This window comes from Dermacentor variabilis, unplaced genomic scaffold (assembly GCF_050947875.1).
Source record: "Dermacentor variabilis isolate Ectoservices unplaced genomic scaffold, ASM5094787v1 scaffold_13, whole genome shotgun sequence".
NCBI classification, from domain to species: domain Eukaryota; kingdom Metazoa; phylum Arthropoda; class Arachnida; order Ixodida; family Ixodidae; genus Dermacentor; species Dermacentor variabilis.
Genome location: NW_027460291.1, coordinates 18,476,260 through 18,501,603, shown reverse-complemented (window position 1 = coordinate 18,501,603; position 25,344 = coordinate 18,476,260). Strand labels below are relative to the sequence as shown.

At 48.8% G+C, this 25,344-nt stretch overlaps 1 long non-coding RNA gene, 12 other non-coding genes and 3 pseudogenes across 13 annotated transcripts; all 16 read right to left on the bottom strand.

The window, feature by feature from the left end:
• Positions 1 to 1,295: 1,295 nt before the first annotated feature.
• Positions 1,296 to 2,767, bottom strand: LOC142566732 (uncharacterized). Its single transcript, XR_012825119.1, has 2 exons — positions 2,613 to 2,767; positions 1,296 to 1,429 (listed from the first exon to the last, which is right to left on the bottom strand). It is a non-coding gene; the product is annotated as an uncharacterized LOC142566732 (long non-coding RNA).
• Positions 2,768 to 10,329: 7,562 nt separating this feature from the next.
• On the bottom strand, positions 10,330 to 10,448 carry LOC142566894 (5S ribosomal RNA; annotated as a pseudogene).
• Positions 10,449 to 15,912: 5,464 nt separating this feature from the next.
• On the bottom strand, positions 15,913 to 16,031 carry LOC142566893 (5S ribosomal RNA; annotated as a pseudogene).
• A 564-nt stretch (positions 16,032 to 16,595) lies between these two features.
• On the bottom strand, positions 16,596 to 16,714 carry LOC142566888 (5S ribosomal RNA). The gene has a single exon (XR_012825167.1). It is a non-coding gene; the product is annotated as a 5S ribosomal RNA (ribosomal RNA).
• A 560-nt stretch (positions 16,715 to 17,274) lies between these two features.
• LOC142566892 (5S ribosomal RNA) lies at positions 17,275 to 17,393 on the bottom strand (annotated as a pseudogene).
• A 564-nt stretch (positions 17,394 to 17,957) lies between these two features.
• LOC142566887 (5S ribosomal RNA) lies at positions 17,958 to 18,076 on the bottom strand. The gene has a single exon (XR_012825166.1). It is a non-coding gene; the product is annotated as a 5S ribosomal RNA (ribosomal RNA).
• Positions 18,077 to 18,627: 551 nt separating this feature from the next.
• On the bottom strand, positions 18,628 to 18,746 carry LOC142566886 (5S ribosomal RNA). The gene has a single exon (XR_012825165.1). It is a non-coding gene; the product is annotated as a 5S ribosomal RNA (ribosomal RNA).
• A 559-nt stretch (positions 18,747 to 19,305) lies between these two features.
• On the bottom strand, positions 19,306 to 19,424 carry LOC142566885 (5S ribosomal RNA). The gene has a single exon (XR_012825164.1). It is a non-coding gene; the product is annotated as a 5S ribosomal RNA (ribosomal RNA).
• Positions 19,425 to 19,988: 564 nt separating this feature from the next.
• On the bottom strand, positions 19,989 to 20,107 carry LOC142566883 (5S ribosomal RNA). The gene has a single exon (XR_012825162.1). It is a non-coding gene; the product is annotated as a 5S ribosomal RNA (ribosomal RNA).
• A 554-nt stretch (positions 20,108 to 20,661) lies between these two features.
• On the bottom strand, positions 20,662 to 20,780 carry LOC142566882 (5S ribosomal RNA). The gene has a single exon (XR_012825161.1). It is a non-coding gene; the product is annotated as a 5S ribosomal RNA (ribosomal RNA).
• Positions 20,781 to 21,344: 564 nt separating this feature from the next.
• LOC142566891 (5S ribosomal RNA) lies at positions 21,345 to 21,463 on the bottom strand. Its single transcript, XR_012825170.1, has one exon. It is a non-coding gene; the product is annotated as a 5S ribosomal RNA (ribosomal RNA).
• Positions 21,464 to 22,023: 560 nt separating this feature from the next.
• LOC142566881 (5S ribosomal RNA) lies at positions 22,024 to 22,142 on the bottom strand. Its single transcript, XR_012825160.1, has one exon. It is a non-coding gene; the product is annotated as a 5S ribosomal RNA (ribosomal RNA).
• Positions 22,143 to 22,694: 552 nt separating this feature from the next.
• On the bottom strand, positions 22,695 to 22,813 carry LOC142566880 (5S ribosomal RNA). Its single transcript, XR_012825159.1, has one exon. It is a non-coding gene; the product is annotated as a 5S ribosomal RNA (ribosomal RNA).
• Positions 22,814 to 23,372: 559 nt separating this feature from the next.
• Positions 23,373 to 23,491, bottom strand: LOC142566879 (5S ribosomal RNA). Its single transcript, XR_012825158.1, has one exon. It is a non-coding gene; the product is annotated as a 5S ribosomal RNA (ribosomal RNA).
• A 564-nt stretch (positions 23,492 to 24,055) lies between these two features.
• On the bottom strand, positions 24,056 to 24,174 carry LOC142566878 (5S ribosomal RNA). The gene has a single exon (XR_012825157.1). It is a non-coding gene; the product is annotated as a 5S ribosomal RNA (ribosomal RNA).
• A 553-nt stretch (positions 24,175 to 24,727) lies between these two features.
• LOC142566877 (5S ribosomal RNA) lies at positions 24,728 to 24,846 on the bottom strand. The gene has a single exon (XR_012825156.1). It is a non-coding gene; the product is annotated as a 5S ribosomal RNA (ribosomal RNA).
• Between the last annotated feature and the right edge of the window lie 498 nt (positions 24,847 to 25,344).

The window sequence follows — 25,344 nt, the reverse complement described above, 5'->3', positions numbered from 1 at the left end:
AGGTCCTCGGCCACAACGTGGAGCCTAGCTGGCCGCGGAAGAACTTGGGCCTGCTGCCGCACGCCCCCGCCGCGTACCCTTGCGACAGCTACCCTGGCCGCGGGCTTGTGTGGTACCTGGGCTTGAACCAGGCTGCTGCTGCTGCTGTTCGTTCTCCCCCTTCGGCATACCCGTGCCAAGTGCCCAGTTTTCCCGCACGTGAAGCATTGTGCTTGAGAGAACTGGCATTCTGAGGGGGGATGGGCACCACCACAGCGACCGCAGGTAACTGCCCTTTGTCGCCAACTTGTCGACCGCCGCTTCCGCTGACGGTGAGCCAGTCGCACGGGCAATCTTGCTGGCGTCCTTGGCGGCAGCTTCCATAACCAGCGCTGCCTTCACAGCGTCGTCCAGCGAGGGGTCGGGAAGCACGAGGAGTCGCGTCTGCATGGCGGGGTTGTTGATGCCGCAGACGAAACGGTCCCGGAGCAGCGAGTCCAGTTGGTCTCCGAAAACGCAGGAACTCGCTAACCCTCGTAGCGCAGCAACGAACTGCTCGAGGGTCTCTCCTTCCCGGCGGCTCCGGTTGTTGAAGCGGAAACGCTCCATTAGTGTGGACGGTGCTGGGTTGAAATGCGCTAGAGCGCAGTATGGCGAGCAGCTCACCCAGCGTCTTAACATGCGACGTGGCTGGCTTGAGAAGGTCGAGCAGGAGACTGAAGATGCGGGTCCAGCAGCTGGCCAGGAAAATGTACCGCTGTTTGGCCTCGAGTGTGCGTTAGCCCGATAAACTGGAACTGGTCCGTGGTTCCAACTCTTATATGCCGCTTATATTCTCGGATGCTCTCCTTAGGCCTCCGTCTGCCCGCATTTTTCTCGCATGCTTGAGTGCCGCCAAGGCGCTATAGTCACGGCACAACCTATTTTTGCCAGTTCTGTGCAATGGTAGCAAAGCATAGAGCAAAAACATTAATCTTAGTGTAAATTGAACATTCTGCTGACTTGAAATTCCATCTTACGAGTGATATGCATCGTTACAGTGTAGCGCCATAGAGCCCAGCGGCCGAATTGACTGTAGCACACCAAGCGGATGGTATTAACTCCTTTCGGTTTTGGGCGCGCGCGTTTTGAACACCAGTTGGTACACGCCGCGCCGGCTCCGCTGCTCGGGGCGGCATTTTTTTTTTTTTCGCTTCTGCTGAACCCCGCGTGGCCTTGGCGTGGAATCGTTTCATTATTTAGTAAAAGTGATTGCGAACGACCTTTACAAGACTCCGCCGAATCCGTCAGGTGCAATTTCATAAAGACAACGCAAGACGTCTTCTGAAAACGATGAAATGTTTATTTTGCTCTATATAAATACTCGTTCCGGGCTTCTACATTCATTCAAAGTTGGGGCACCAGGTAAGCAGCAGTCGTTGCCGTACGAAGCTCCACCGGATGCCATCAGCTGAAAGTAGATTACAAGCATGTATCATTTTGGTATATTCACCTAACAGGTATTGCGTGTAAAGGCGAAACGTGCGTAAGTGGTGAATGAGCGGCATTACAGATTAATTCACTTTTACGTACATTTCGCAGCAAAGACTTCTCTCAAACAATGCCATAAAATCTGAACAAGCCCCCCTCCCTTCCCGGGCAATATTTCCTGCACTTTAAGAGCACAAATACAAGGGTGACAGCGCGTTTCCAAAAGAACTTGGCCTCAGTCGACGCGATGGTACGCCAAGTACACAGAGATGGCTACAACACAGGCTCAGCCAGACCATGTTACACGCTCGCAGAATGCCTTCTAGTCGCACTCGGGACAGATTCGTGGGTGCAAAGCCTGTTTTCAGTCGCTCAGAATTAATACATAAATGCCATGTTCTTGAGCTCCTCCGTGTTATCTTTTATGCGTCCTGCCAGCGCATGCAACGCTCCCTTGTTATCCCTCGGCAATCGTGCGTCGCGTTTTCGCAAGCGTGAGTACCGAAATAAGGTATATGTTGTTGCAGGGCTATAAAATGCGTCACAAACTTGTCCCACTAAAATTCAGTACACGCAAAACTCACTATGGCCGGCTTGCTTTTTTGGTAACAGCTTCACAACCCCAGGCACGGCGAGCATGCCTCAATATATCCCAAAAAGTTACCAAATAATACTTTTTCGGGTCAGAGAATGCGTCACGAACTTCTACCAGTAAGATTCAGTACACGTGAAACTAAATGCGGCACACAGCAGAGCTGCTTTTCGCTAACTGCGCCACTACGCCGAGCGCGGTCACTGTGCTTGAAAAGTACCCCAAAAAGTTGTGAAATTAGTTAAAATATTGTCTGGGGTCAGAGAAAGCGCCAAAACTTGCCCCGGTAAGATTCAGTACACGCGAAACTACGTCACACGGCCAAAGTTCTTTTCGTCAGAAAGCCAGGTGTGGCGAGCGTGCCCAAAAACTACCGAAATAAGTTATAATTATGCTTGGGGTCATAGAAAGCGTCGCAAACATCTCCCAGTACGAGTAATTAACTCATCTTAACTAGGCTTGGACTGCGGAGCTATTTTTCGATAACTGCGTCACTATATAGGTTCAGTTTTGTGCAGTAAGCCTAAACGTGCTTGAAGTGCGTCGCAGACTGTCAAACAAAATTCCTCACATTGCTGTAGTCCAGTAGTGCAGCGGTGCCGTGTCGAATTGCAAACGGAACGCAAGAGAACGCCGGGAGCCCAAAAAACGGGCTACATCCAAAAGAGACGGGTCGCTGAGCACGCGAGCTTCGCACGCGCAGCCGACCTCGCTCACTCCTGCGGCTTGTCTGGCGCATGACGTATGCACGCGCGTCTGGCGTGCCGCTAGCTTGTTGCTAGGCAACGCAACAAAAATAAGTTGCAAAGTATAAGTTCATTTACACGCAAAACTTTTTCACTTTTAGTGGGAAAGAATAAAAAAAATAAAACGTTTCCTGGAAGTTTATTTCACATTCTTTTTTTCTGATGCTCGCGTCAACTAACGGATGGAGTTGAAACTAGGCGTGACGTGTTTCCTGTGGCCAGTTTTTGAAGAGTGTCCCTTCTTGTTGAATTTCTTTCTCTATGGTAGCGCTTTGACAAGGAACCACCGTGTTTTACTCGACTGACGTGGAGCATGTCAATGGGCGTCTTGCGCTGGAGTTTGAGGTATAGTAGCGGCGCCTGGTGGCGGCGCGCGAAACGTTATCTGGGTATTACCAGATGGGGTAGTATTGAGCCCTGGCTGTGGCGAAGCACGTTTCTAGCCCGAGTTTTGCGTCGATTCGCACTTTTTTCTGCCCTGTTGCGAGTGCGAAAAGGCTGGTCACTTCTCGCAGACCACGCCGACCACGCTGCGGGCTAACCGCAGCTACAGTGGCTAGAATGTACCGCAGCCTATTGGCGGTGAGGAGTTACGGAGTCGCCATCTATCGGAAGCGCCTCGCTGGGGTAGTATGAGGGATCACGCGGCGCGCTCCTCATAGGTTTTGCTGTCAGCGCTCACAGAAAACACCACGCGCGAGCTCTCCCGGGTATTTCTGTAAGTACTTTCGAAACGAGAGCAAGTTTTTTACTGTCTAAATAATAATCTTGGGCAAACTGAAAGCACAGGATCGTTTACAGACGCTATCTCTTTACCGAATACGTACAGTGAACGCCACTGCGCACGGTCGCCGCGATGGAGTCTCCCGAACCGGCTTCTTGCGTGAAAGGTAGGTAAAGGCCGAGAGCAAACTATGTGATATATGTCCTTATAGTGTTTTGTATAACTAAAAGGAGCGTAATAGAATGAAGCCTCAATGCAGTGATCGCACAGATTCGCAGCGACCGACTGCGCGTCTGCATGCTTGTCTGTGCACTGTTTCACTTTCGCCGCGTTCGGGTTTTCGCACCGTGCCATGAGCTTTAGACCGCAGAATATGAACATTTGACAGTATACAAGCAACCATTGTTGCGTGGGCGCTATCAGAGCTGTTAAAAAATAATTTAATTGTAGAGATTTCGACGCCTACGGGGACTGTGATGTCCCGTCGCGACTCAATCTTTTTTTTTTCTTCTATATTCTTTGACCTTTCAATATTATATCTCGAGTTGCGTCGCACTGTATGTTTATCGGCGTTCTCAGGTGATATCGGTGATTTCCCGTTGCTTCTTCTTTGTAATCCAGTACATTAATTCATAACACCAAACATAATAAACTAATAAACTTCTTTATAATGTGCTTCTTACGCTCCCTTTCCACTCCAGTGAACCTACCAGTATCTATAGCATCGACAAGTTCATCGACCAAACCGTCATGACATTAGTCGGTGTAAGAGTTGTCGGACGATCCCACCGCTGTCAACCAGATGTAGGAGTCGTCGGACGATCTCGCCGCTGCTACCATTTGAAGGAGTTGAAGGTCGTAGAGAGGAACTCGGTGAACAGGATTTATTTACATTATTTACATCTTAGACAAGACATATATCGACAGTCTAGCGTGACTCTCATATGAAGCCCGCAAGGCTAACATACAGCAAACAGCTTACGAGCACACCGCTCACGAGTACATGTCGAGCACGACAACGAGCACTCAGCTCACTAGTACATCTCGAGCACAACAACGAGCACACAACAAGTACTCCCTGCAGCCGACAATCGCTGCTTATAAGCTCTCTGCTCGACGTCATAGTTCGACGTCATTCAAGATGACCCGCCCTTTTGGAGAATGAGGGCTGTCATACACGTGCCGCACACACACACAGGTGTAAAGGTCCGGAGCCGACGTCAGAGGGGATTTGTAGAACTCCTTCACTCGCAACGGCGACGAGGCTAGAGGTTGGCGGTTTCAGCACAAAGCCTGCTTCGTCGAACTCCTTCACTCGCAACGGCGACGAGGCGACGAGGCCACCGCTGGCGTAACTGGCTGGCAAACTTGCACTGCAGCTGGCCGTTCTTAACAGCGCCTCCATGGCCCGGAAAATCTCGACTTTCCAGTGCTGGCAACCGCTGGGCAGGAAGTGAATGGCTGGCGCGAGCAAGACGATGGCTTTGCTCTCTGCAACCCCTGCGCACTTGGAATGCCTTCAACCATTTCACAACTGGCACAGAAGAGTCGACCCGGCAACACGTACACAATACCACTCAGCGTGCAAACGCCCGGAATCAGCTGTTAACCCACCAGGCCTCCTATCAAAATTTCAGTGCAAGTCACTCAACTGGGAATCCCCAAATTTTGCCCCAAAATTTCGTGCCGCCAAGCGAGCGTTCACGTTCCTCTTGAGTTCGACCAAACCCGATCTGACCGTCGTGCTGCACAAGAGTAAAGGTTTACGCAGAATCAAACTGAAGGCTCTTAACCACCAATACCAGAATATAACGTAAGCAGCCTAACTTCACGAATAGCCTGTTCTTACCTTATCGCAGTGGCGTACTTATCTCACGTACTGTTGCCACTGAACAGTCTGGCCAACTCCACAGGTACGTAATCACAATCGCGCTAGCTTTGTGGTCCCTATTCCGAACGCGTACTCACGTCTTACGCAAACGTTTCATTACGCTTACTCACATTTGTTCCTTTAGTCCACACAGGACGCGTTCCTTAAACGAACAACCAAACTTGCGTAACTAACGCAACACAGAGGAACCTTCGAACACATGTGTCTTCTAATAACTAGCTCTACGCACGCGTACTAGAGAATTCAGAATACGGCTGCCCTCAATACACACGAGCAACCCAGTCATAAACCTTCTGCTTCCTTCCGTCCGCACAGGACACGCGCTAAAGGAACTAAGAGCTCTTCTCAGTGCAAATCAAGCACTTACTGAAAATCTACGTGCTTAACCTTAGAAAATAAAAAACACATAAAAAAGAAGGTTAACTAAAACACACACGCGTTACCATAGGCCTCTCAACGATAACCTTGACCTATCCCGGCCACGGCGGCCGCATTTCGATGGGGGCGAAATGCGAAAACACCCGTGTGCTTAGATTTAGGTGCACGTTAAAGAACCCCAGGTGGTCAAAATTTCCGGAGTCCTCCACTACGGCGTGCCTCATAATCAGAAAGTGGTTTTGGCACGTAAAACCCCAAATATTATTATTATTACGATAACCTTGACCTTCAGGTTACACACACACAAAAAAAAAAAGAAAGCCTATATGCTCATTAACTAACACTCGCGAGACTAATTGTTTAAATAAAACACCTCCTTCAAACCTCAGAGCTTCTCAACCGAAAACATAAAGAAAGCTCATACCTTACTTATTGAAAGAAACTCTAGTCTCAAATCGCGAAAATTTTCAAAATGCTCAAAAAAACAGCATGTTTCACTTCTACGGAAGTTGCCTTCGCCTCCCGTTTCAAATGCTTACGTCTGACTCATACTTTGAGCCGCACCCGAGGTGGTCGCGGTCCGAAAGCTATTCTGGCTACCCAATAACAACAAAAGGGCTGACTCACTATCAGCTCCCCCAAGACGTTACAGTTTAATGCCAATTTGCGTCCTGGCGCCCCGCTTTCATCATGACCTCGACTGACCGCGTCGCTACTCCCCACCTGGTCTCGTCTTGCCACCTTGCGCTTCTTTGTACTACACGCTAAGCTTTGAAAAGAACGACGGAACGACGAGGAATTTAACTGCCCCGTGCCCTTTGTCCGCGTCCGTGCAGAACATGCTTCTCGGTTTCTTTTCCACCTGTGGCCCGAACGATAAGGAAAGCCGTCAAACTGGCCATGGGCATCCCGGTCTACTCGTCAACGCAGAAGCTGCTGGAAATGGGTGCCTACAACACGGTGGAAGAGCTGGTGGAAGCACACCTATCCCACCAGAGAGTAAGGCTGAGCCGGACAGAGCACGGTCGGGCCGTCCTACGCAAGATAGGATGGCAAATTGAACAGCAACCGACAACGGAGCCGCACCCCACAACGTGGAGAGACATTAAGACCAAGCCCCTCCCCCGGAACATGCAGCCGGGGAGGAACAACGAGAGACGCTCTGCGCGGGCCAAGGCACTGGCTCGACAGCTGGAAGAGGACCCCGAGGTCCTCTACGCGGACGCCTCGCTTCCCAAGCATGGAACCAGAGCAACGGCGGTCGTCACCACCATCGATAAACTGGTCACAGGCGCGTCGATACGGACGACGAATACAGCCGAAGCAGAAGAAGTGGCCCTCGCACTCGCACAACCGGGAGTGAGGACCGTGGTCACAGACTCCCAGACCGCCTACGCAAGCTACCGCAAGGGGAACATCTCTCCCGCGGCACTAGCGATCCTCACCAAATGTAAATCACCGGGACGGGCCGTTGAGCTCGTGTGGGTCCCGGCTCACTCGCAAGTGGAAGGCAACGCACTCGCCGACCACTATGCCCGAGAACTGTCAATCCGGGCCGAGGGCGAGCCAGAGCTACCGCACCCCGTGACAAGTTACAAAGAAATCACGCAAATGTACAGAAGCGGCAGATGTAGGCTTCCCCGTCCGCATCCGCAACTCAGCCGAATGCAGCAAACGATCGTGCGACGCATGCAAGCGGGGTCGCTAGCGCATCCCGTGCTCTTGCACAAGATTTTTCCAACAGAGCATGACACTTCATGTCCTTTTTGCAGACGGTCAAAAGGCACTCTAGCACACGTCGTTGCAGAGTGCACTAAGCTCAAGAACCCCCCCCCCCCCGAGCGATGGGAGACCTTGTTGTCCAGCCCCGACCTACCGACCCAGCTCGCGCTGGCGGCTAGGGGCCAGGAACTGCTGGACGCATATGGGACCTGAGAAGAAGGCTCCACCCCATCTGGTGCCAGCGCGCACCAACCGTCACTAACGGCTCAGTACAAAAGTTGATTCTCTCTCGAACGTTTATGATGCGTCAACATCGTCAGTGACGACCGCACCTTTCTTTTCCTCGCGCCCTGCCCTTTTGGGTCTCTCGCCGTCTTTGGCGGCGCTACATTAGTCACCGCATTCCTATCTTTAGCGCGCTTCTTTCTGCGGCGTTTTTTCTGTGAATTCTCTTTCATGCCGTCATCTCGCGCCTCGTGCTGGCCGTTACACATCTCGTTGGCCCGGATCGGTCTCTTACCCGCACAGTCTGAATGATCCTTAACTAAATCATCCCTCTCTTGGCTACCTAGACTGGTGGAGAGCTGTACCGATCCCTGAACAATGCAGTTGTTCTTTCGTGAGCTACGGAGCTCGCCATCCCGAGGACTACTCTCAACTGCATCGTCCAGCTGGCACTCCTCTTCGGCACGGAGATCTGACTCGACATGGGTGCTCGCGTCTGTCAAGTCCGTAGTATTCTGTACCTCGCTAACGACTACCATGAGATGCGACGCACACGCGCGGTAACTGTGCCAATTTGTTCGCAGCTGGCCTAGCTGTCTCTAAGTCCTCTGTTGGCACAGCACCTCGTCGCTCTCACTCTGGCCTTTAACGGCCTATGCTGCCACTGAGGCATTGTTAGCTGCTAGCACTTCGAGTTCACTTATAAACGTGCTGCTAATCTCGCAGGTGCTGCTACTTCTCTCGGCTTTTGAACAAAATCTGCTATCTACTTCCTCCCACTTTCGCTGCGTCCAGCCTATAGATTTATTTATTTATTTATTAATACCTCAAGGGTCCAAAATAGATTACATGAGGGGTGGGCATTTAAAAGGCGGGATTGATGATGGGGAAATTAGAAAGATTAGTCGGAACACTCAATGGCAGATCTAAAGCGTGCTGTATCGCGGATGAGTGCAGTTTGTCTGGGAAGGCCATTCCAGTCTCGGGCGGTTCGGACGAAGAATGACTGCAGGAACGTAGTGGTGCGGGCTTGTGGTGGGATTACGGAGTTCGGATGGCCTGTTCGACGAACACGATGAGCCAGCTGGACCAGCTGGCTGTCACGAGGTATGGAATAAACAAACCTGTGATAGAGGCATAGGCGAGAGATGCGACGACGAGAGGCAAGAGGCGATAGGTCTAGTTTAAATTTTAGTGATGAAACGCTAGTGTGATATGAGTAATTTGAAAGAATAAATCTAGCAGCACGGTTTTGAACGCTTTCAAGGGCTTTAGTGAGATTAGATTGGTAAGGGTCAAGGATAGCACATGCATATTCAAGTTTTGGTCGCACAAGCGTTTTATAGGCAACTGATTTCACGGGTGGCTGTGCCATGAAGATATTACGGCGAAGATAACCAAGAATTTTGTTAGCTGAATTAATTATGTGGCTTACGTGATTTGTCCAAGATAAATCTTTGGATAGGTGAATTCCTAAGTACTTGAAGGAGTCGGTAGTAGATATAGTGCAGTTGTTAATCTTGTAGGCAGGGGGAATGTAGTTAGGTCGCCGATGGAATGAAATATGCACAGTCTTACTAACGTTTAGGGACATGAGCCATGTAGCACACCAGTCTTGAATATGAAAGAGGTCCTCCTGAAGAGCAGAGACGTCTGCGACGGTATTGATAGGGCGGTATAGGACACAATCATCAGCGAATAGACGTATTGCAGAGGTTACAGTGAATGGCAGGTCATTAATGTAGATTAGAAATAGGAGTGGCCCAAGAACAGTGCCCTGAGGTACACCAGATAGAACGGAGGAAACGGAAGATGTAAGGTTGTTAGCATATACAAACTGTTTTCGGTTAGTTAAAAAACACTTGATCCAGTTAAGAACAAGTGGGTGGATGTTTAGGCGTGATAATTTTAGTAGAAGGCGAGAATGTGGAACCTTATCGAAAGCCTTTTCGAAATCTAAAAACAGGGCGTCACTTACCGAGCCCAATGCTGCTTAGCTTCGGGGATCGGACGAGAACCGGCGTATTCAGCATGGTATGGCCGATGGCGAGAAACGAAGGTTTCCGATGCTGCCTGTATCTAAAAGAGAGCATCGGCTCTCTACAGCTACAATGAATAGTCTTTACGGGTTACGGAAACGTCTCATTACGTGGTTTTAATTTGTTCATCTGCGCTAGAAAAGAGAAAATTGCGTGTGCGAGTTGTGCAGAGGAGAGTGGACGTAACACGTTGTGTGTGCTTTTCTGCGGCTTGCACATGTGGCTTGGAATGTGCTGCCGTCTATGTGATGTTATCAACCTGCATGCGTGTAATAGCGATGCAGTTAGCAGTTTATGCGAATAATTTTCGCGATTAGTGACACTTCTTGTCGCCATATTACTCCGCGTAATATCATGCCACGTCCTTCATGTCGTTTTGAATTTGTGCCCGCGAAGCTCACATCGATGTTGACGCACGAGAGGCTGCGGATGATGAGTGTTTATATTTCGCCAACGCGTCCACTCACCACAGCTTTACGCCTACATTCAAAACACGCCAACTAAAATAATAATAATAATAACAACAAAAAAGAAGTGCAGACAAAAAAAATTAAAAAGAAAGGTGCCATCAGCACTCGGTGTTCCCAGGTGGTCTCCCTCCCAAGTACTGACCGAGCCCAATGCTGCTTAGCTTCGGGGATCGGACGAGAACCGGCGTATTCAGCATGGTATGGCCGATTTTTTATTTATTTATTTATTGCCTGATTTTCAGTACATAACTATTTACAAGAGGAAACAATAACCGTAACAAAAACCAAAATACAACATACATTTGCTGTTGGGCACGTATTCAACCAGTATCGTACTGGCTGAGTCTAATCAAAATTCGCGCAAATTAACCAACGGCTCTACTCTTGGGAGCCACTCGGGTGGTTCCTCTGTCGCCTTATGGAGAGCGACAAACCAGTGCATCTGTTCCCTGAAATACATTCGTGCACGCCGCGCATCTTTATCAACATGGTATCCCGCCATTCTCGCGCGCCAAATACAGTGGAGGCCCAAGAGCATAATTAGGTCAAAAGGCACCCCGTCCTCGTTATCTATGTTTAAGTAACGAATGCCATACGCGTCTAGTGGAAATTCTTTCTTTAGTGTCCTCTGCAATACATCCCAGAAGAACACGCCTCCCCAACAGTTTAAAAAAACATGATCTATTGTCTCTGGCTGCTTGCAAATTAAACAGTGTGTTCCCCACGGTAAATACACTCCCTTTGCCTCCAAAAACTTCTTAACTGGTAATGTTCCCGTGTGTAATTTAAAGAAGAAGGTCTTTGTTCCTGGCGGGACCTGCATTTTCTTTACTCTTTTTAAAACATCGCTGCTTGGGCCTCCACCGTACAAGGACCTGTACAGTGGCACTGGGAAAAGGACGTCGCACAAAGCACAATACAGTTTCTTTTTGTTCACAACGGAAAGGAAATCAGTCGAGAAGCGCACTGAAAGAAATCGAACACTCGATACAACTTCTTTGTAAAAACCTCGAATCCCTCCCGAAAACACTGCGGTTGAAACCACACACTCTGGTATTTGTCTACTCAGCCTCATTTGACATACCGTGCGCAAGAAAGGGTCGGTTGAGTCCCTAAAGAACAAGAACCGGTTTACCAGCTGCCGCACAAAGAGGTGGCCCAATCCCAGCCCCCCGTCTTTTACCCTCCGGAACAAGTTGGTCCGGCTACAGCGCTCCCATCCCGACGCCCAGACAAAGACGGCGAAAATCCTGTGTAGCTTCTGCACGTTGGACCGTGAACAGTGCAATACCTGCATTACGTACCAAAGCTTGCTGATAAAGAAAAGGTTACAAACGGTGGCTCTGGCAAAAATAGAAAGGTTAGTGCCTTTCCACTTCTCAGCTCTCTCCCGTGTGTCTTTGACCTGCCCTTTCCAGTACTGCTCGCTATCACGATAGGCATCGAGCGGGACGCCCAAGTACTTGCCTGGGGTCGTCACCCAATGCACGTTGGCAAAATGATCTGGCTCCGTTGGCCATGATCCATGCCAGAGCCCGAGGCACTTCGACCAGTTGACTCCACTACCAGTGACATGGCTAAATTTACGGACACATTTGACAGCCTCAATTATGCTCCCCTGATCCTCCGCAAAAACAGCGACATCATCTGCATAAGCCAGCAGCTTCACTTCAACTGCTTGAAGCTTAAATCCCGTAATTCTATTGTTTTCAATCAATCTCATACACATGTAGGGTTTCAATGTAGATACAAAACAGCAGAGGGCTGAGGGGGCAGCCCTGACGCACAGAACGTTGCAGCCTAATGGGAGCCCCCAAACTCTTATTCACGATCAATCTGGTCTTGCAGTTACGGTACGCCAGGGCGACCCCCTCGCAGATTACAGATCCGAGATTGGCATAGTCTAAAACGGCAAACAAGATTTCATGAGCGACGCAATCAAAAGCCTTCTCGAGGTCAATCTGTAAAATGGCAATCCGACTATTACAATCATCACAGCACTCAAGTACACTGCGCGCTTTGTGAATATTAGTAACAATACTCCGGCCTTTAATCCCACATGTCTGGTGAGGCCCGACGATGTCCTGTATCACTGTCTGCAATCTTCGCGCCAATATCTTCATAAAGATTTTATACTCGATATTGGTGAGTGCTATGGGACGATACGCCGTAACATATCTTAATTTCGCTGCATCATCAGTTTTAGGAATGAGTACTGTGTGTGACGACCCATAAGACGGAGGCAATGTGTTCCATTTGTAAGCTTCGTTAAAGATTAAATTCAATACAGGGCTAATTTCGTGCTTAAATTCTTTATAAAAACCGGCGCTAAAGCCGTCTGGTCCAGGCGATTTTCCGGGGTTTAAGTTGTCTATGGCCTGTTCAACTTCGGATTCTGTTATCTCTAGTTCCAATCTTTGCTTTCTTTCGTCGTCCAGTCGGGGTATAGCACGCAAAAACTCATTCCCGAATGTGGTGGCGTCTACTTTGTGGTACGAGAATAGCGCCTGGTAATGCTCATGAAAAGCTGCTTTGATGTCATCTGCGTCCGTTGATAAGGTCCCGCGCCATTCTATTTCGTCGATGTGGTTTCTTTCAGCGCGTGCTTTTTCTAACCCTAGCGCTCGTTTCGAAGGCGCTTCACCTGCAGCTGTGTCTTCAGCCCTTGCCCTCACCAGGGCTCCCCGATAGCGTTGCTCTTCAAGTTGCTCTAACTGATGTTTCACTTTTCTGATGTCTTCTATCCATTTGCCCGGTGCCTGAGATTCCTGCCTCAGCAGTTTATTAAGAAGTGCCCTTAACTCAGTCTCTTTTTGTTTCTCCGCGTAACGAATACAGGTTGCCCTCTCTATTGCCTTTATTTTTAGGGTTTCCTTACTCAGCTCCCACTGTTGCCATACATGAAGGTTTTTACTGGGGTCTATTTTCCTTATTTCTTCTCTTACTGCTCGGTTAAACGGTTCATCCTGAAGAAGCTTATTATTTAATTTCCACGTTTCCCATGAGAAAGCATTACCTCGCTTTGGAATTCCTATGCAGCACTGAACTAAACAATGGTCAGAGAACGACACTGGCACTACTTGGTAACTGTTACATTCCGGAAGGATGTCAACAGACGCATAAATGCGGTCGAGTCGTGCATGACTAGAGCCCTCAAACCGTGTGAACTTCACAGCACGCGCTCCTTCGAGGCACTCTGCCACATCCTCAAGGTCCCAGTTCTCTACGATTCGCGACAACACTTCAGTGCTTTTGTCTCTAAAGCCACGAACGCTTGTTTTATCCCGCGCACTGTGGACACAGTTGAAATCGCCCATTACTATGAGCTGTCTTCCCTTGCATAGACGCTCTTCAATTTGGTGAAAAAACTGAGCCCTTTCATCCACCTTATTCGGCGCGTACAAGCATACAATACGTCACTCGTTGTTGTTGAACGAAAAATCAACGACAACACACCGGCCCGACACACACGAATAAATTGCATGCACCTCTAGCCCCGGCAACTTCTTAACAAAAAGGACACAGCCAGCGGATGTGCCCACCGCATGACTGACTACGGCAGAAAACCTAGACGTGAAACGCCGCACCATAACGCCGGTCTCTTCTTCACCATCGACCTTCGTCTCCTGCACGGCTAGCACATCAATGTCGTGCTCCGTTATAAGTCGGTAAAGCTGGCCTTGCTTTCTTTTTCCTGCCAGTCCTCGAACATTTAGAGTGGCGACTTTCAACGGACACGTTGGAGCCATTTTAACAATAGGGGAAGAGACCGGCAATATGGTGCTTACCTCTCGCGTCCAGCACGAGGCTAGACGCCGCCATCGCCGCCAGTGCGGTCCGGCGGAAGAACATGAGCATGTCCTAGGGACTCCGAATTTCCGGCACGCTGGTCTACCGGAACGTTAGGGCGCGGCCGAAACGATGAACGCCGGCCTTGAGGCGCCTTTGCTGGGGGCTCCTCGGCTCCAGGCGTTGCCGTCTGGCCACCGTCGGCGCTGGTTTGGGCGTGGGAACGCTTCGCCGCAGCGGAGACGCTGGTCGGCGTGCGGGCACCACTCTTGTCCGGTTGCAGCTCGTTCGGACCCTTGGGCTCGACGACCTTGGGCTCCGGAGTGTTCTCGCCATCCTTTCCGGTTGTCTCGCTCGACATATGCAAGTCATCCGCTGGTTGTTGGCTCGCTGAACCATCGCCAGTGAGGGCGTCTCTGCCGGTAGGCGCTGACGAGTCGAGTGTCCCCGTCTGCTTGCCCGCCTCGTCCGTTCCCCTCGCGGCATCCTCGGCTTCAACGACGTCCATGAGTTCCGCGATCTCGTCCGACTTCCCCTGCCCGGTAGCCGACGCGTACGTACGGACGCAGTCAGCGTCCGCGTGTCCGTAGCGTCTGCACTTCGAGCACCTGGGCACCTTGCAGTCGCGGCGAACATGGCCCGTGCCATGGCAGCGCAGGCACTGCATAGGCCGCCCGGGTACCACCACAATGGCCAACTCACCAGCGACTCGAACCTGGTGGGGCAGGTCGTTCAGCTTCATTCCCGGCTTGAGCTTGAGCAGCACGGTTCTCGTGGTTGATCCCTTCTCTCTCATGCCTTGGACGCGCCAACGCTCCCGCGTCACCTCGGTTACGTTCTCGAACGCCGCAAAAGCAGTCCGGATGTCTTCATCTTGCACTCCGTGGAGCATCCAATGCAGCCTCAGTTTAACCTGCTGGTCCTCAGGGTCAATAACAATGCAGCGGCGGCCTTTAACTTGCAGCTCCTTGAAAGCAGCCAGTTTCCTTGTGGCTTCCGTGCTGTTGAACGTCACCGCCCACACATGGTTGATCTGGTACGCTCCCAACGCCACGACCTCGGGGAGCACACCAGCATCGGAGAAGGCGTCTCGGAAATCTTCGACCCTGTAGGGCCTCACCCGCACGTCGCCGTGCAAAAACAACGTGTTTAAAACAACACGACCGGTGGGCAGAGTAGGCAGCACGATCTCGTAGTCCTTTTCGTCTTCGACGCTGCTCCTGTTTCCGCGGCCGGCGAGGGCCGCAAACGCCGCTCCAGCGGAGCTCATGATCCTCCGTCCGTTCGCTAGCGCGTCGGGAAGTAGAATCGCGCATGGTATGGCCGATGGCGAGAAACGAAGGTTTCCGATGCTGCCTGTATCTAAAAGAGAGCATCGGCTCTCTACAGCTACAATGAATAGTCTTTACGGGTTACGGAAACGTCTCATTACGTGGTTTCAATTTGTTGATCTGCGCTAGAAAAGAGAAAATTGCGTGTGCGAGTTGTGCAGAGGAGAGTGGACGTAACACGTTGTGTGTGCTTTTCTGCGGCTTGCACATGTGGCTTGGAATGTGCTGCCGTCTATGTGATGTTATCAATCTGCATGCGTGTAATAGCGATGCAGTTAGCAGTTTATGCGAATAATTTTCGCGATTAGTGACACTTCTTGTCGCCATATTACTCCGCGTAATATCATGCCACGTCCTTCATGTCGTTTTGAATTTGTGCCCGCGAAGCTCACATCGATGTTGACGCACGAGAGGCTGCGGATGATGAGTGTTTATATTTCGCCAACGCGTCCACTCACCACTGCTTTACGCCTACATTCAAAACATGCCAACTAAAATAATAATAATAATAATAATAATAACAAAAAAGAAGTGCCGGCAAAAAAAAAGAGAAAGGTGCCATCAGCACTCGGTGTTCCCAGGTGGTCTCCCTCCCAAGTACTTACCGAGCCCAATGCTGCTTAGCTTCGGGGATCGGACGAGAACCGGCGTATTCAGCATGGTATGTCCGATGGCGAGAAACGAAGGTTTCCGATGCTGCCTGTATCTAAAAGGGAGCATCGGCTCTCTACAGCTACAATGAATAGTCTTTACGGGTTACGGAAACGTCTCACTACGTGGTTTCAATTTGTTGATCTGCGCTAGAAAAGAGAAAATTGCGTGTGCGAGTTGTGCAGAGGAGAGTGGACGTAACACGTTGTGTGTGCTCTTCTGCGGCTTGCACATGTGGCTTGGAATGTGCTGCCGTCTATGTGATCGATGTTATCAACCTGCATGCGTGTAATAGCGATGCAGTTAGCAGTTTATGCGAATAATTTTCGCGATTAGTGACACTTCTTGTCGCCATATTACTCCGCGTAATATCATGCCACGTCCTTCATGTCGTTTTGAATTTGTGCCCGCGAAGCTCACATCGATGTTGACGCACGAGAGGCTGCGGATGATGAGTGTTTATATTTCGCCAACGCGTCCACTCACCACTGCTTTACGCCTACATTCAAAACATGCCAACTAAAATAATAATAATAATAATAATAATAACAAAAAAGAAGTGCAGGCAAAAAAAATTGAAAAGAAAGGTGCCATCAGCACTCGGTGTTCCCAGGTGGTCTCCCTCCCAAGTACTGACCGAGCCCAATGCTGCTTAGCTTCGGGGATCGGACGAGAACCGGCGTATTCAGCATGGTATGGCCGATGGCGAGAAACGAAGGTTTCCGATGCTGCCTGTATCTAAAAGGGAGCATCGGCTCTCTACAGCTACAATGAATAGTCTTTACGGGTTACGGAAACGTCTCATTACGTGGTTTCAATTTGTTGATCTGCGCTAGAAAAGAAAAAATTGCGTGTGCGAGTTGTGCAGAGGAGAGTGGACGTAACACGTTGTGTGTGCTTTTCTGCGGCTTGCACATGTGGCTTGGAATGTGCTGCCGTCTATGTGATGTTATCAATCTGCATGCGTGTAATAGCGATGCAGTTAGCAGTTTATGCGAATAATTTTCGCGATTAGTGACACTTCTTGTCGCCATATTACTCCGCGTAATATCATGCCACGTCCTTCATGTCGTTTTGAATTTGTGCCCGCGAAGCTCACATCGATGTTGACGCACGAGAGGCTGCGGATGATGAGTGTTTATATTTCGCCAACGCGTCCACTCACCACTGCTTTACGCCTACATTCAAAACATGCCAACTAAAATAATAATAATAATAATAATAATAACAAAAAAGAAGTGCCGGCAAAAAAAATTAAAGAGAAAGGTGCCATCAGCACTCGGTGTTCCCAGGTGGTCTCCCTCCCAAGTACTTACCGAGCCCAATGCTGCTTAGCTTCGGGGATCGGACGAGAACCGGCGTATTCAGCATGGTATGTCCGATGGCGAGAAACGAAGGTTTCCGATGCTGCCTGTATCTAAAAGGGAGCATCGGCTCTCTACAGCTACAATGAATAGTCTTTACGGGTTACGGAAACGTCTCACTACGTGGTTTCAATTTGTTGATCTGCGCTAGAAAAGAGAAAATTGCGTGTGCGAGTTGTGCAGAGGAGAGTGGACGTAACACGTTGTGTGTGCTCTTCTGCGGCTTGCACATGTGGCTTGGAATGTGCTGCCGTCTATGTGATCGATGTTATCAACCTGCATGCGTGTAATAGCGATGCAGTTAGCAGTTTATGCGAATAATTTTCGCGATTAGTGACACTTCTTGTCGCCATATTACTCCGCGTAATATCATGCCACGTCCTTCATGTCGTTTTGAATTTGTGCCCGCGAAGCTCACATCGATGTTGACGCACGAGAGGCTGCGGATGATGAGTGTTTATATTTCGCCAACGCGTCCACTCACCACTGCTTTACGCCTACATTCAAAACATGCCAACTAAAATAATAATAATAATAATAATAATAACAAAAAAGAAGTGCAGGCAAAAAAAATTGAAAAGAAAGGTGCCATCAGCACTCGGTGTTCCCAGGTGGTCTCCCTCCCAAGTACTGACCGAGCCCAATGCTGCTTAGCTTCGGGGATCGGACGAGAACCGGCGTATTCAGCATGGTATGGCCGATGGCGAGAAACGAAGGTTTCCGATGCTGCCTGTATCTAAAAGGGAGCATCGGCTCTCTACAGCTACAATGAATAGTCTTTACGGGTTACGGAAACGTCTCATTACGTGGTTTCAATTTGTTGATCTGCGCTAGAAAAGAAAAAATTGCGTGTGCGAGTTGTGCAGAGGAGAGTGGACGTAACACGTTGTGTGTGCTTTTCTGCGGCTTGCACATGTGGCTTGGAATGTGCTGCCGTCTATGTGATGTTATCAACCTGCATGCGTGTAATAGCGATGCAGTTAGCAGTTTATGCGAAAATTTTCGCGATTAGTGACACTTCTTGTCGCCATATTACTCCGCGTAATATCATGCCACGTCCTTCATGTCGTTTTGAATTTGTGCCCGCGAAGCTCACATCGATGTTGACGCACGAGAGGCTGCGGATGAAGAGTGTTTATATTTCGCCAACGCGTCCACTCACCACAGCTTTACGCCTACATTCAAAACATGCCAACTAAAATAATAATAATAATAACAAAAAAGAAGTGCAGGCAAAAAAAAATTGAAAAGAAAGGTGCCATCAGCACTCGGTGTTCCCAGGTGGTCTCCCTCCCAAGTACTGACCGAGCCCAATGCTGCTTAGCTTCGGGGATCGGACGAGAACCGGCGTATTCAGCATGGTATGGCCGATGGCGAGAAACGAAGGTTTCCGATGCTGCCTGTATCTAAAAGGGAGCATCGGCTCTCTACAGCTACAATGAATAGTCTTTACGGGTTACGGAGACGTCTCATTACGTGGTTTCAATTTGTTGATCTGCGCTAGAAAAGAAAAAATTGCGTGTGCGAGTTGTGCAGAGGAGAGTGGACGTAACACGTTGTGTGTGCTTTTCTGCGGCTTGCACATGTGGCTTGGAATGTGCTGCCGTCTATGTGATGTTATCAACCTGCATGCGTGTAATAGCGATGCAGTTAGCAGTTTATGCGAAAATTTTCGCGATTAGTGACACTTCTTGTCGCCATATTACTCCGCGTAATATCATGCCACGTCCTTCATGTCGTTTTGAATTTGTGCCCGCGAAGCTCACATCGATGTTGACGCACGAGAGGCTGCGGATGATGAGTGTTTATATTTCGCCAACGCGTCCACTCACCACTGCTTTACGCCTACATTCAAAACATGCCAACTAAAATAATAATAATAATAATAATAATAACAAAAAAGAAGTGCAGGCAAAAAAAATTGAAAAGAAAGGTGCCATCAGCACTCGGTGTTCCCAGGTGGTCTCCCTCCCAAGTACTGACCGAGCCCAATGCTGCTTAGCTTCGGGGATCGGACGAGAACCGGCGTATTCAGCATGGTATGGCCGATGGCGAGAAACGAAGGTTTCCGATGCTGCCTGTATCTAAAAGGGAGCATCGGCTCTCTACAGCTACAATGAATAGTCTTTACGGGTTACGGAAACGTCTCACTACGTGGTTTCAATTTGTTGATCTGCGCTAGAAAAGAGAAAATTGCGTGTGCGAGTTGTGCAGAGGAGAGTGGACGTAACACGTTGTGTGTGCTCTTCTGCGGCTTGCACATGTGGCTTGGAATGTGCTGCCGTCTATGTGATCGATGTTATCAACCTGCATGCGTGTAATAGCGATGCAGTTAGCAGTTTATGCGAATAATTTTCGCGATTAGTGACACTTCTTGTCGCCATATTACTCCGCGTAATATCATGCCACGTCCTTCATGTCGTTTTGAATTTGTGCCCGCGAAGCTCACATCGATGTTGACGCACGAGAGGCTGCGGATGATGAGTGTTTATATTTCGCCAACGCGTCCACTCACCACTGCTTTACGCCTACATTCAAAACATGCCAACTAAAATAATAATAATAATAATAATAATAACAAAAAAGAAGTGCAGGCAAAAAAAATTGAAAAGAAAGGTGCCATCAGCACTCGGTGTTCCCAGGTGGTCTCCCTCCCAAGTACTGACCGAGCCCAATGCTGCTTAGCTTCGGGGATCGGACGAGAACCGGCGTATTCAGCATGGTATGGCCGATGGCGAGAAACGAAGGTTTCCGATGCTGCCTGTATCTAAAAGGGAGCATCGGCTCCCTACAGCTACAATGAATAGTCTTTACGGGTTACGGAAACGTCTCATTACGTGGTTTCAATTTGTTGATCTGCGCTAGAAAAGAAAAAATTGCGTGTGCGAGTTGTGCAGAGGAGAGTGGACGTAACACGTTGTGTGTGCTTTTCTGCGGCTTGCACATGTGGCTTGGAATGTGCTGCCGTCTATGTGATGTTATCAACCTGCATGCGTGTAATAGCGATGCAGTTAGCAGTTTATGCGAATAATTTTCGCGATTAGTGACACTTCTTGTCGCCATATTACTCCGCGTAATATCATGCCACGTCCTTCATGTCGTTTTGAATTTGTGCCCGCGAAGCTCACATCGATGTTGACGCACGAGAGGCTGCGGATGATGAGTGTTTATATTTCGCCAACGCGTCCACTCACCACTGCTTTACGCCTACATTCAAAACATGCCAACTAAAATAATAATAATAATAATAACAAAAAAGAAGTGCAGGCAAAAAAAATTGAAAAGAAAGGTGCCATCAGCACTCGGTGTTCCCAGGTGGTCTCCCTCCCAAGTACTGACCGAGCCCAATGCTGCTTAGCTTCGGGGATCGGACGAGAACCGGCGTATTCAGCATGGTATGGCCGATGGCGAGAAACGAAGGTTTCCGATGCTGCCTGTATCTAAAAGGGAGCATCGGCTCTCTACAGCTACAATGAATAGTCTTTACGGGTTACGGAAACGTCTCACTACGTGGTTTCAATTTGTTGATCTGCGCTAGAAAAGAGAAAATTGCGTGTGCGAGTTGTGCAGAGGAGAGTGGACGTAACACGTTGTGTGTGCTCTTCTGCGGCTTGCACATGTGGCTTGGAATGTGCTGCCGTCTATGTGATCGATGTTATCAACCTGCATGCGTGTAATAGCGATGCAGTTAGCAGTTTATGCGAATAATTTTCGCGATTAGTGACACTTCTTGTCGCCATATTACTCCGCGTAATATCATGCCACGTCCTTCATGTCGTTTTGAATTTGTGCCCGCGAAGCTCACATCGATGTTGACGCACGAGAGGCTGCGGATGATGAGTGTTTATATTTCGCCAACGCGTCCACTCACCACTGCTTTACGCCTACATTCAAAACATGCCAACTAAAATAATAATAATAATAATAATAATAACAAAAAAGAAGTGCAGGCAAAAAAAATTGAAAAGAAAGGTGCCATCAGCACTCGGTGTTCCCAGGTGGTCTCCCTCCCAAGTACTGACCGAGCCCAATGCTACTTAGCTTCGGGGATCGGACGAGAACCGGCGTATTCAGCATGGTATGGCCGATGGCGAGAAACGAAGGTTTCCGATGCTGCCTGTATCTAAAAGGGAGCATCGGCTCTCTACAGCTACAATGAATAGTCTTTACGGGTTACGGAAACGTCTCATTACGTGGTTTCAATTTGTTGATCTGCGCTAGAAAAGAGAAAATTGCGTGTGCGAGTTGTGCAGAGGAGAGTGGACGTAACACGTTGTGTGTGCTCTTCTGCGGCTTGCACATGTGGCTTGGAATGTGCTGCCGTCTATGTGATGTTATCAACCTGCATGCGTGTAATAGCGATGCAGTTAGCAGTTTATGCGAATAATTTTCGCGATTAGTGACACTTCTTGTCGCCATATTACTCCGCGTAATATCATGCCACGTCCTTCATGTCGTTTTGAATTTGTGCCCGCGAAGCTCACATCGATGTTGACGCACGAGAGGCTGCGGATGATGAGTGTTTATATTTCGCCAACGCGTCCACTCACCACTGCTTTACGCCTACATTCAAAACATGCCAACTAAAATAATAATAATAATAATAATAATAACAAAAAAGAAGTGCAGGCAAAAAAAATTGAAAAGAAAGGTGCCATCAGCACTCGGTGTTCCCAGGTGGTCTCCCTCCCAAGTACTGACCGAGCCCAATGCTGCTTAGCTTCGGGGATCGGACGAGAACCGGCGTATTCAGCATGGTATGGCCGATGGCGAGAAACGAAGGTTTCCGATGCTGCCTGTATCTAAAAGGGAGCATCGGCTCTCTACAGCTACAATGAATAGTCTTTACGGGTTACGGAAACGTCTCATTACGTGGTTTCAATTTGTTGATCTGCGCTAGAAAAGAAAAAATTGCGTGTGCGAGTTGTGCAGAGGAGAGTGGACGTAACACGTTGTGTGTGCTTTTCTGCGGCTTGCACATGTGGCTTGGAATGTGCTGCCGTCTATGTGATGTTATCAACCTGCATGCGTGTAATAGCGATGCAGTTAGCAGTTTATGCGAAAATTTTCGCGATTAGTGACACTTCTTGTCGCCATATTACTCCGCGTAATATCATGCCACGTCCTTCATGTCGTTTTGAATTTGTGCCCGCGAAGCTCACATCGATGTTGACGCACGAGAGGCTGCGGATGAAGAGTGTTTATATTTCGCCAACGCGTCCACTCACCACAGCTTTACGCCTACATTCAAAACATGCCAACTAAAATAATAATAATAATAACAAAAAAGAAGTGCAGGCAAAAAAAAAATTGAAAAGAAAGGTGCCATCAGCACTCGGTGTTCCCAGGTGGTCTCCCTCCCAAGTACTGACCGAGCCCAATGCTGCTTAGCTTCGGGGATCGGACGAGAACCGGCGTATTCAGCATGGTATGGCCGATGGCGAGAAACGAAGGTTTCCGATGCTGCCTGTATCTAAAAGGGAGCATCGGCTCTCTACAGCTACAATGAATAGTCTTTACGGGTTACGGAGACGTCTCATTACGTGGTTTCAATTTGTTGATCTGCGCTAGAAAAGAAAAAATTGCGTGTGCGAGTTGTGCAGAGGAGAGTGGACGTAACACGTTGTGTGTGCTTTTCTGCGGCTTGCACATGTGGCTTGGAATGTGCTGCCGTCTATGTGATGTTATCAACCTGCATGCGTGTAATAGCGATGCAGTTAGCAGTTTATGCGAAAATTTTCGCGATTAGTGACACTTCTTGTCGCCATATTACTCCGCGTAATATCATGCCACGTCCTTCATGTCGTTTTGAATTTGTGCCCGCGAAGCTCACATCGATGTTGACGCACGAGAGGCTGCGGATGATGAGTGTTTATATTTCGCCAACGCGTCCACTCACCACTGCTTTACGCCTACATTCAAAACATGCCAACTAAAATAATAATAATAATAATAATAATAACAAAAAAGAAGTGCAGGCAAAAAAAATTGAAAAGAAAGGTGCCATCAGCACTCGGTGTTCCCAGGTGGTCTCCCTCCCAAGTACTGACCGAGCCCAATGCTGCTTAGCTTCGGGGATCGGACGAGAACCGGCGTATTCAGCATGGTATGGCCGATGGCGAGAAACGAAGGTTTCCGATGCTGCCTGTATCTAAAAGGGAGCATCGGCTCTCTACAGCTACAATGAATAGTCTTTACGGGTTACGGAAACGTCTCACTACGTGGTTTCAATTTGTTGATCTGCGCTAGAAAAGAGAAAATTGCGTGTGCGAGTTGTGCAGAGGAGAGTGGACGTAACACGTTGTGTGTGCTCTTCTGCGGCTTGCACATGTGGCTTGGAATGTGCTGCCGTCTATGTGATCGATGTTATCAACCTGCATGCGTGTAATAGCGATGCAGTTAGCAGTTTATGCGAATAATTTTCGCGATTAGTGACACTTCTTGTCGCCATATTACTCCGCGTAATATCATGCCACGTCCTTCATGTCGTTTTGAATTTGTGCCCGCGAAGCTCACATCGATGTTGACGCACGAGAGGCTGCGGATGATGAGTGTTTATATTTCGCCAACGCGTCCACTCACCACTGCTTTACGCCTACATTCAAAACATGCCAACTAAAATAATAATAATAATAATAATAATAACAAAAAAGAAGTGCAGGCAAAAAAAATTGAAAAGAAAGGTGCCATCAGCACTCGGTGTTCCCAGGTGGTCTCCCTCCCAAGTACTGACCGAGCCCAATGCTGCTTAGCTTCGGGGATCGGACGAGAACCGGCGTATTCAGCATGGTATGGCCGATGGCGAGAAACGAAGGTTTCCGATGCTGCCTGTATCTAAAAGGGAGCATCGGCTCCCTACAGCTACAATGAATAGTCTTTACGGGTTACGGAAACGTCTCATTACGTGGTTTCAATTTGTTGATCTGCGCTAGAAAAGAAAAAATTGCGTGTGCGAGTTGTGCAGAGGAGAGTGGACGTAACACGTTGTGTGTGCTTTTCTGCGGCTTGCACATGTGGCTTGGAATGTGCTGCCGTCTATGTGATGTTATCAACCTGCATGCGTGTAATAGCGATGCAGTTAGCAGTTTATGCGAAAATTTTCGCGATTAGTGACACTTCTTGTCGCCATATTACTCCGCGTAATATCATGCCACGTCCTTCATGTCGTTTTGAATTTGTGCCCGCGAAGCTCACATCGATGTTGACGCACGAGAGGCTGCGGATGATGAGTGTTTATATTTCGCCAACGCGTCCACTCACCACTGCTTTACGCCTACATTCAAAACATGCCAACTAAAATAATAATAATAATAATAACAAAAAAGAAGTGCAGGCAAAAAAAATTGAAAAGAAAGGTGCCATCAGCACTCGGTGTTCCCAGGTGGTCTCCCTCCCAAGTACTGACCGAGCCCAATGCTGCTTAGCTTCGGGGATCGGACGAGAACCGGCGTATTCAGCATGGTATGGCCGATGGCGAGAAAACGAAGGTTTCCGATGCTGCCTGTATCTAAAAGGGAGCATCGGCTCTCTACAGCTACAATGAATAGTCTTTACGGGTTACGGAAACGTCTCACTACGTGGTTTCAATTTGTTGATCTGCGCTAGAAAAGAGAAAATTGCGTGTGCGAGTTGTGCAGAGGAGAGTGGACGTAACACGTTGTGTGTGCTCTTCTGCGGCTTGCACATGTGGCTTGGAATGTGCTGCCGTCTATGTGATCGATGTTATCAACCTGCATGCGTGTAATAGCGATGCAGTTAGCAGTTTATGCGAATAATTTTCGCGATTAGTGACACTTCTTGTCGCCATATTACTCCGCGTAATATCATGCCACGTCCTTCATGTCGTTTTGAATTTGTGCCCGCGAAGCTCACATCGATGTTGACGCACGAGAGGCTGCGGATGATGAGTGTTTATATTTCGCCAACGCGTCCACTCACCACTGCTTTACGCCTACATTCAAAACATGCCAACT